Source organism: Notothenia rossii (assembly GCF_949606895.1).
Source record: "Notothenia rossii genome assembly, chromosome: 9".
Taxonomy (NCBI): Eukaryota; Metazoa; Chordata; class Actinopteri; order Perciformes; family Nototheniidae; genus Notothenia; species Notothenia rossii.
Window position 1 is genome coordinate 43,644,363 of NC_136907.1, and position 8,663 is coordinate 43,653,025.

Sequence of the window (8,663 nt, forward strand, 5' to 3'; positions counted from 1 at the left end):
AGTTTAAAGGGAAAAATGGGAGAAACCTCAGGGAGAGCAAACAGAGGAGGGATCCCTCTTCAGGACGGACAGACGTGCAATAGATGCCGTGTGTAAATTGAAAAGATAATACATTTGCAACATAGGTAGTCCAAATGTTTGGAAATGCATATGTCTCTAATAAGAAGATGAATCCACGAGGATATCCATCAAGGACTTATGATCCAGGACCCACAGCAACAGGCACATCCACGAATCAAGATCCAGGGCTCGCGATCCAGAGGCGGTGCTTTTAGCACTGGATATGTCCATCGCACACTGTTAAAAAAAAAAAAAACTTTTGTAAAGTACAGCACTAATACTTTAACGTGAAAACACTGTAATTTTATAGATTTATCTGCTCTTTTTACAGTCAATAACCTTTAATAAAAGTACAGCACTAATACTTCTACGGGCAAAAAACCCGTAAAAAAACGGTCAAATGACAGGCAGCAGCGGCTGCCAAACAAAAACCATAAAATTAAAGTACAAAAGCAATTAGTATACAGAAATGTTCCTTAAAGATTTTAGAGGAAACTTTCCTCTCTTTTCAAAATCCATTGTCTTAAAATGTTACATTAAAATACCTTAAATAAAGTTCTGATGAGAAAAACAGTTTTTTACATTTTTTTAAAAATTATATTTATCAAACACAAAAATAAATACAAAACCTAAAGTTCTAAAGCTAGAATACTGTTATTTTAATGCTTTTTTCTAACATTTTCCAATCAAACAGGTTCAACAAAATGACATCACAAAATGTTCTGTAGGAAACAATTACTCTGAAAATATAAAAATATTTGTAGAATTATAGTACAACTAATGAATACATCATTTAATATTTAAACATCATACTTATAAACAGTAGAAATAAAAAGTAAGTTGAATTTTGTAAGATTACTTTGAAACATTCTCAACTGAAAATAACAGAAATTGCAAAATGGCGACATATGTTCACATTGTCAATTTGAGCAGTGTGCAGGATTTAGTACGTCTAACAATGGAGATGTAGGTTCCAACCAATGGATAACTTGTTCACTCACCCTCCTATCCCAAGTTTGTAGGAGAAAAAAACCAAAACTTGAGGCCCAATCATGTTTCCTCTGTCCATTCTGCGCTACTGTAGACGTGGCAGTGCAACCGCCTAGAGGACAAAAAGATCAGAATCAGAAACGGGTTTATTGCCAGGTAGGTTCACACGTACGAGGAATTTGACTAGGTGTCGCGGTGCATACATACAAATATATATATTTTTTAAAGTACACAGATAGCAAACTATATTAAGAACACTGTAATAAAAATATAGTAAGAGAAATAAAATAAAGCAGTAATTTACATCGAAATAGAATTCAATAAATTATAGAATATAAAATATGTGCAGTAAGCTATATTTAAACATTGCATTATTTACCATCCTGTGATCTCAATGATGTAATGCATAGAGTCTGCGTTGTGGCTGAGGTAAAGTGTCAGTGGGGAGGGGCGAGCCTTGTTGAGGTGGCGAGAGGTTGTGGTCCTGATGGAGAGAGGTGTTGGTCCTGATGGAGAGAGGTTTTGGTCCTGATGGAGAGAGGTTCTGGTCCTCATGGAGAGAGGTTCTGGTCCTGATGGAGAATGGTGTTGGTCCTGATGGAGAGAGGTTCTGGACCTGATGGAGAATGGTGTTGGTCCTGATGGAGAGAGGTTTTGGTCCTGATGGAGAGAGGTTTTTGTCCTGATGGAGAGAGGTTCTGGTCCTGATGGAGAGAGGTTCTGGTCCTGATGGAGCGCAGCCTCCAGCCAGAGGGTTGTGTTGAAGGCAGAGCTGAAGTCCACAAACAGGATCCTGGCGTAGGTTCCTGCTGTGTCCAGGTGCTGGAGGAGGAAGTGAAGTGATAACTATTAGTAAATCATAATGATGGATGTTATTATCAGCAGCTGCCAATAGATCCCCTAAATCTTGTATGATGGACCTTTGAAGCACGCACACACACACACACACACACACACACACACACACACACACACACACACACACACACACACACACACACACACACACACACACACACACACACACACACACACACACACACACACACACACACACACACACACACACACACACACACGTTATTGAGAGCATCCCAAGGGCATTGATTATTTAATAAGTTTAGAAGGGGTAACAACAGTTAGCTTTTGTTAATTTTACCTCGAGCCAAACTTGAGAGACTTGTTTCTGAAATCCCTTTCTCTTAAAGTGAATTCATAAAAAATAAAACACTGGAGCTTACCCTAAAACTAACCACTGGATTGCTTGTCTAACATGACCTAGTCCATAAATGAGGTAAGGGTGGGAACAATCAAACGCACCCTCCCAGGCACTGCGTGTTAGCGGAGTACAACTGGGATTTTGAAGAGGAAGATATGCTAGGTCAATTCTTAATAAAAAAGAAAAACCAACAAATGGAGCACTTGAGTTTTCATTAGCAGCGCCTAGCTACAGCTGCGGAGCTTTGGTCAATACCGCTAACAGTCTATTTCCTTAAAATGGTACATATCGCTGAATCTATATTTTCATCTTCAGGTGATTAAATCTGCATAATGTCCCTGTACAATAACATTCGAGCATTTTGTAATCCAGTGAGGAAATTCAAGACCAGTAAATATTGATTGATTAAACAACACTAAATAAAATGTTAGTGTTTTCTTCAAACTCAGACTCTCTGCTGCGGCTGTACCTCAAAGACAAAACAATTGTCTGATGATCTTTGTTGAACAAGGTCTGATTGTCCTGTACATTGTGGGGTATTTTTAAATACTTTACTAAACCACATTCAATACTATGTTAGACACAAATTAGTTATTACTCACATATCAAAGTCTTTCCATCTGCAAGATGGAAGAATAGCTGGGTGCTGCCTGGAGAGACTGATGAGAGGCACACAGGCTGGCGTCAGCAGCTTTCCACACAAAGCCATCACATCTTCTCTTCCATAGTCCTCACTGTCCACTGGTCAAAAGAGTGAACATCACAGCTGTCATGTTAACCCTTTGTTACACAAAATACAACCACCATGTGTCAAAAGTGACCCTAATTAGTTTTAATTGTAAATATCTTTGCAATAAATTACTTTAACCATTCAGGATTCCAGGTATTCCTCAATTAACCTGTTTTGGATCAACACCAATTCTAATTTTTCCCTTTCTTACTTTTTGAACAAAAATCATGTTTTTATCACTACACTTCTAAGGCACAACATGGGTCAAACATTACCCGTATTCTTTTGTTATGTTATTTCATGCATGGCTGAGTGTTTCTTTACTATACATTCTCAAAAATAATTAATTTTAGCAGTGATTTGGACAAATCATGTATGATGTAGTAATCCAAAAATATGTTAGTTCACACAGTGTGACATTAGCTAGTCATGTTAGCTTGTAATATATAGAGCAGAGCTAACTAGCAAGTTAGCCGAACGTTAGCGGTTAGCTGTTTATGCTATGCTTGCTGTTGGCTACTGAACATTAACAAACTAGATTCCGCTGTAAGAAAGCTGTGAAACTTTACATTAAACTTGGCGACAACACTGTGACACCCCGCTGCATGTTTATGTGTAATTCTCCCATGTTGGAGACGAGAGGGTGGGGGGGCAGCACTGCAATAAGCTGTAAACTAACGTTAGCAGCCACCTGTTAAGCTAGGATTCCCGGGCGCAACATCTTGCAAGAAACAGCATCTCAGGGCTTCTTAACATTTAACAACCTATTAATGTACTAATTACTTATTAATTATTATTAATTATTGTATTAATACCAACTTAACGGGAAGAAACTCAGCTAACTAGAAGAAGAAACGTAACCTTAAATAAAAAATAAAACATTCACAAACTAAGGATTATGTAAATATATGTTTCACTCCATTACGGTACGTCCACACAGCAGCTTTGAAAAAATCTTGAAAATCTTGGAGCTGGGCGTGTCTGAGAGCTTGGGGATTTTTTGCGAGCAACGCGTCCAACAACCAATCACATGAATCTCCCGCCCCTGACATACAAAGAAAAAAAACCCGGGGATTTTATGCGAGCAATATATATATAAACTCCCCAAACAGGCGAAAACCTACCAGTTTCAACCACTGTCTCTGCCACCTCTCTCCATGCCTGGTTCCTCAGGTTTGTATCCCGGTAAAGAGTTCTGTTCGTAAAGAACCGGGTGATTTGCTACCGTAATTTTTCGTTGGGAATATGAGGAAATGAACTGCGGTCTGGCCCTCCCAGCTTGCACGCGGTTTGATTGGCTAGCGCTTGTACTGTCAGATTTGCATAAACGGGATTTGATTGGCTGACACTTCCAGCTCAGCTTCAAAAGTTGAACATTGCTCAACTTTTGAATCCTGAAAATCCTGGAAATCTTCGCTTTGTTTCCCACAATGCAGTTCGGCGAAAAGCGAGGCAAACTGACGTCACCCCCATTCAAAGTCAATGGGCAGAGAAGCGTTGGGATTGTTGGAAGATTTTTTCAAAGCTGCTGTGTGGACGTACCGTTACAGTTGCAGGACTCACCAGATCTCAAGTCTTCTGTTCTTTGTTGACGTCCCGATGCTCATATTTAACGTGTAAATGTAAAACGATCCCGATATTAATCCATAAACTCCTGCAGCAAACATACAGACAGACAGCTGTAGCTCCAGCAGGAGGAGACCCGCTCAAACTGATGTGGATGTTTCAAATGTGAACGACAGGCGCGGAGAGTTCTCATTGGCAGGTTTCTTCGATTACGTTTATATTAACCAATCAGGAGTGTTGTGGACTCATTCCAAACATACCTGGCTTGCCTGCCGTGTTCTGGCTGAATTTTATTTCAAGTGCCGTAGCTCTGGCTGTCGGCCAGAATCCGAAAACCATACATTATACTGTAAAACTAAGGTTTATTACTGTATATTGACCAATGGAAAAAAATAATGCAGCAACAGAACACATAAATAAAACTAGGATAACTGTGACTTATTGTTGAGTAAATAACAGTGTGTGTTTTAAACCTTGGTCCTCCCTGCAGAGATTTCTCCACTTTCTATGCTTTTTTTTTTTTTTAATGATATTGTCAACTGTAGATGTTTACAATAAAGCAAGTTAGGAATTTAATGAAAACATATTTATTTACTTTTGTTTCAACATTGGATATTTTGTGTTTGTGGTGGATTCAATCGAATATTGAGAAAATGATTTATGTAAAAAATGTTTACTTACATTTTACGTTTTTTTTATTTTACGCTTTTTTTTACAGTTTTATGTTTACCTTAAAATTACAAAGAAATATCTTAAAGTCTTATAATAGTAATACACTTTTATATTATGAGTTACATATTTAATTACGGATAATACTTTTTATTTTACGTACATCTGCATGTATTTTCTGAAAGTGCAAAAATACTGTAAATATATAGTAAATTTACTGTAAAAAAAAAGGAAATAAACGTTATTTGTTGTTATTGTCAAAATACATAAAATAATGTTTTGAGTTGTTAATTTATAGTTAATATCTGTCATTTTACAGGATTTTGCAAGTTATTTAAAAAAACATGATAATTACTATACAAATGTACAGTTATTTCCTGTAAAATTACGATCTTTTTTTACAGTGCACGCATGCGCAGTTTGAGTACCTAATAACAACAAAGTCACCTGTGACCCACGTGACTACGGCTACATAGGCCGACGTCATTAGTGGATCGGTTCTTTTTCATCTTCTCGCTTCGTGAGAGTACCGCGGCTACGTTCTTGTAGCCTACAGCGTTCAGGTTTGAATGTTTGATATGAGGGATTTCTCTGCAAGCAGCTGGCCGCGTGCAGCTTCGCGACTGACAGTCGGATCTACGGGTTGTTAACGCGTCCACCAGAAGCTGTGGCCGGCTGTGCGCTGTGTAGAGCCTCAACGGACAGGTTTGTGTCAACTTGTTGCTGGTGATGGCTGTGTCCTCGCACCCTCTCCCAGCTAAGTTGTCCTGATTGCTGTCTTATTTATTGTTTGGCTTATACGTTCTGGTGACGACAGTGTTCCCGCTTCTTCTCCCATAAAGTTGCCCTTATTATGCTCTTTTGAAAGTTCTGCTTGTGGCGTTGTGCCCGAGCTATCATTAGCATTTGAGTCCCAGCTTTAGCTGCCTCTCTCATTCAATTTAGTATGGAAAGCCCAGTGTGCCATATTTTGCCCGTTTTTTGTTTAGATGCAGAGAGTAAGGTAAGTACTGGCCATAGTTACTACTGTAACTACGGTCCTAGGCCATGTAAGCACCGGTCATGGTTACTACTGTGACCATGGCCTACGGTTTATGCGGGCTGTTCTATTCCATAGACGCTAATTATCTGGTCTTAACATTTGTGTTTTGACTTGGTTGCTTGATTGTTAGCAGCAGCCGCTTGGCTAACACCTTGCATGTACTGTTAAGCTTAATTATTTCACTCAGCCAGTGAGGGCAGTGCTCTCGCTCCCGCTCCCGGTAACGTATGGTTGTAATTGCAGTAGCGCTATATCGTTGTATTTACTGCTCCTAGTACTAGACTAGCACTAGGATGATATGCAGAGAACAATCTTCACTGTGTGTGCTGTGTGCTCTGCATGTGTGGCCATTAAAGAGGATTTCATCCTCCCAATATTATATTATCTAGTGTGCAGCCGTTTGCCTGACAATTTTAGAAACCGGCCACAGTTACTGTAACTACGGTTCTAAGCCGTGTAAGTACTGGCCATAGTTACTACTGTAACTACGGTTCTAAGCCGTGTAAGTACTGGCCATAGTTACTACTGTAACTATGGTCCTATGCCGTGTAAACACTGGCCATGGTTACTCCTGCAACTATGGCTCTGTGCTGTTCTCTTCTTTAGAAACTAGTTATCTGGTCTTAAACATTTGTGTTTTACTTGATCTCGCTTGATTGTTAGCAGCAGCCGCTTGGCTAATGTCTTGCGTGTACTGTTAAGTTTCATTATTTAACTCAGCTGGTGAAGGCAGTGTTCTCGCTCCCGCTCCCAGTAACGCATTGTTTTGATTGTTAGCAGCAGCCGCTTGGCTAACATCTTGCATGTTTTGTTAAAGCTTCTTTATTTAAACTCAGCTGGTGAAGGCAGTGCTCTCCCTCCCACTCCCGGTAAACATATTGTTTTGATTGTTAACAGCAGCCGCTTGGCTGACGTCTTACGTGTACTGTTAAGCTTCATTATTTAACTCAGCCGGTGAAGGAAATGCTCTCGCTCCCGCTCCCGGTAACGTATTGTTTTGATTGTTAGCAGCAGCCGCTTGGCTAACATCTTACATGTTTTGTTAAAGCTTCTTCTTTTAACTCACCTGGTGAAAGCAGTGTTCTCGCTCCCGCTCCATGTAATGTATTGCTCTGATTGTTAACAGCGGCCGCTTGGCTAACATCTGGCGTGTTCTGCTGAGCTTCATTGTTTAACTCATCCAGTGAAGGCAGTGTTTTTCGCCCCCGCTCCTGGTAGACGTGCTGCTCGATTCTTGGCAGCAGCCGCCTGGCTAAGCTGCCCCGTTAAGCTTCTTTATTTAATCCAGCTAGGTGAAGGCAGTGCTCTCGCTCCCGCTCCCTCTGCTAGTAACGTGGGTGTAGGTCATTCACATCCCTCTCTGTGTTCGGCGAGTAGGAGCATTGCTCTACTCTTTCCGTTCAGCAGGTAACCGGTGAAGGCTGTGTTCTCGCACACGCTCCCAGGTACGCTGCACCTGGCATTCGTTATGAACTCAACCAGTGAAGGCAGTGTTCTCGCCCCCGTTCCTGGTAGACGTGTTGCTTGATTCTAGCAGCAGCCGCCCGGCTAAGCTGTCCTGTTAAACATCTTTATTTAGTCCAGCTAGGTGAAGGCAGTGCTCTCGCTCCCGCTCCCTCTGCCGGTAACATGGGTGCAGTTACATCCCTCTTTGTGTTTGGCGAGTAGGAGCATTGCTCTACTCTTTCCGTTCAGTAGGTAGCCGGTGAAGGCTGTGTTCTCGCACCCTCTCCCGGGTACGCTGCACCTGGCATTCGTTATGAACTCAACCAGTGAAGGGAGTTTTCTCGCCCCTGCATCGGGTAGACGTGTTGCTGATTCTAGCAGCAGCCGCCCGGCTAAGTTGTCCTGTTAAACTTCTTTATTTAATTCAGCTAGGTGAAGGCAGTGCTCTCGCTCCCTCTGCCGGTAACATGGGTGTAGTTACATCCCTCTTTGTGTTTGGCGAGTAGGAGCATTGCTCTACTCTTTCCGTTTAGCGGGTAGCTTGGGAAGGCTGTGTTCTCGTGCCCACTCCCGGCTACGCTGCATCTGGCTACCTACAGACTGGCTCATTCATGTAGCGCCTGTATGGCTTCTCTTGAGCCCGAGGACGGCCATGACCGCTGCTCCCCTCTGCCTTGGCCTCGAGCATTTGAGGGAGGGTCTCACGCAAAGCGCCTGCATGAGCTGTAGATTCATGCCTCGGGCGCTCAGAGTGGCTAGAGTCGCAGAGGTGGTACCTCTCCTCGTCACAACTTCCTCCAGCTCAGTCTGGCCGTTCCCGGCGACTTGATGGAGGGATGGCTATGGGTTCACCCCCCAGGTAGAGGGCTAGAAACAGGCTGTCCTCTAAGGTGGGTCGGTTAGCTGCCGTCATGGAGCAGACGAAGTCGCTCCTGTTGGCC

At 41.9% G+C, this 8,663-nt stretch overlaps 1 long non-coding RNA gene across 1 annotated transcript; it reads right to left on the reverse strand.

The window, feature by feature from the left end:
• Positions 1-1,104: 1,104 nt before the first annotated feature.
• On the reverse strand, positions 1,105-4,491 carry LOC307019700. The gene is made up of 3 exons (XR_013802725.1): positions 2,872-4,491; positions 1,430-1,872; positions 1,105-1,162 (listed from the first exon to the last, which is right to left on the reverse strand). It is a non-coding gene; the product is annotated as an uncharacterized lncRNA (long non-coding RNA).
• Positions 4,492-8,663: the final 4,172 nt, after the last annotated feature.